Source organism: Aegilops tauschii, chromosome 3, assembly GCF_002575655.3.
Source record: "Aegilops tauschii subsp. strangulata cultivar AL8/78 chromosome 3, Aet v6.0, whole genome shotgun sequence".
Taxonomy (NCBI): Eukaryota; Viridiplantae; Streptophyta; class Magnoliopsida; order Poales; family Poaceae; genus Aegilops; species Aegilops tauschii.
Genome location: NC_053037.3, coordinates 32,040,218 through 32,042,580, shown reverse-complemented (window position 1 = coordinate 32,042,580; position 2,363 = coordinate 32,040,218).

The following is a 2,363-nucleotide window of genomic DNA, read 5'->3' as shown; positions in this document are numbered from 1 at the left end:
ATTCAACCAACACAAAGAACTTCAAAGAGTGCCCCAAAGTTTCTACCGGAGAGTCAAGACGAAAACGTGTGCCAACCCCTATGCATAGATTCCCAAGGTCACGGAACCCGCAAGTTGATCACCAAAACATACATCAAGTGAATCAATAGAATACCCCATTGTCACCACGGGTATCCCACGCAAGACATACATCAAGTGTTCTCAAATCCTTAAAGACTCAACCCGATAAGATAACTTCAAAGGGAAAACTCAATCCATTACAAGAGAGTAGAGGGGGAGAAACATCATAAGATCCAACTATAATAGCAAAGCTCGCGATACATCAAGATCGTGCCAAATCAAGAACACGAGAGAGAGAGAGAGAGAGAGAGAGAGAGAGAGAGAGATCAAACACATAGCTACTGGTACCTACCCTCAGCCCCGAGGGTGAACTACTCCCTCCTCGTCATGGAGAGCGTCGGGATGATGAAGATGGCCACCAGTGAGGGATCCCCCCCCCTCCAGTAGGGTGCCGGAACAGGGTGCCGATTGGTTTTTCGTGGCTACAGAGGCTTGCGGTGGCGGAACTCCCATCTAGGTTATGTTCTTGAGGTTTCTGTATTTATAGGAATTTTTTGTGTCGGTCTCACGTCAGGGGGGTCTCCGAGTCGTCCACAAGATAGGGGCCCACGCCCAGGGGGGTAGGGCGCGCCCACACCCTCATGGACAGCCCGGGACTCTTCTGGCTCAACTCTTTTACTTCGCGGGCTTCTTTTGATCCATAAAAATCATCAAAAATTGCCACGTCAATTGGACTCTGTTTGGTATTCCTTTTCTGCGATACTCAAAAACAAGGAAAAAACAGAAACTGGCACTGGGCTCTAGGTTAATAGGTTAGTCCCAAAAATCATACAAAATAGCATATAAATGCATATAAAACATCCACGATTGATAATATAATAGCATGGAACAATAAAAAATTATAGATACGTTGGAGATGTATCACTCCCAAGGACACATGAGAATTATCGTCAAGCTAGTTTTCATCACGCTCATATGATTCGCGTTCGTTACTTTGATAATTTGATATGTGGGTGGGCCGGTGCTTGGGTACTGCCATTCCTTGGGCAAGCATCCCACTTATGATTAACCCCTCTTGCAAGCATCCGCAACTACAAAAGAAGTATTAAGGTAAACCTAACCATAGCATGAAACATATGGATCCAAATCAGCCCCTTACGAAGCAACGCATAAACTAGGGTTTAAGATTCTGTCACTCTAGCAACCCATCATCTACTTATTACTTCCCAATGCCTTCCTCTAGGCCCAAACAATGGTGAAGTGTCATGTAGTCGACGTTCACATAACACCACTAGAGGAAAGACAACATACATCTCATCAAAATATCGAACGAATACGAAATTCACATGACTACTTATAGCAAGACTTCTCCCATGTCCTCAGGAACAAACGTAACTACTCACAAATCATATCCATCTTCATAATCAGAGGTGTATTAATATGCATAAAGGATATGAACATATGATCTTCCACCAAATAAACCGACTAGCATCAACTACAAGGAGTAATCAACACTACTAGCAACCCACAGGTACCAATCTGATGTTTTGATACAAAGATCGGAGACAATAGATGAACTAGGGTTTGAGAGGAGATGGTGCTGGTGAAGATGTTGATGGAGATTGACCCCCTCCCGATGAGAGGATCGATGGTGATGACGATGGTGATGATTTCCCCCTCCCGGAGGGATGTTTCCCCGGCAAAACAGCTCCTCCGGAGCCCTAGATTGGTTTTGCCAGGTTCCGCCTCAATATGGTGGCGCTTCGTCCCGAAAGCTTCCTTCTGATTTTTCCAGGGCGAAAGACTTCATATAGCAAAAGATGGGCACCGGAGGCCTGCCAGGGGGCCCACGATGCAGGGGGCGCGCCCCCACCCTCGTGGACATGGTGTGGCCCCTCTCTGGTGCTTTCTTCACCCAATATTTTTAATATATTCCAAAACTGACTTTTGTGGAGTTTCAGGACTTTTGGAGTTGTGCAGAATAGGTCTCTAATATTTGCTCCTTTTCCAGCCCAGAATTCCAGCTGCCGGCATTCTCCCTCTTCGTGTAAACATTCTAAAATAAGAGAGAATAGGCATAAGTATTGTGACATAATGTGTAATAACAGCCCATAATGCAATAAATATCGATATAAAAGCATGATGCAAAATGGACGTATCAACTCCCCCAAGCTTAGACCTCACTTGTCCTCAAGCGGAAGCCGATATCGACAAATATGTCCACGTGTTTAGAGATAGAGGTGTCGATAAAATAAAATACGGACATGAGGGCATCATGATCATTCTTATAACAGCAACATATA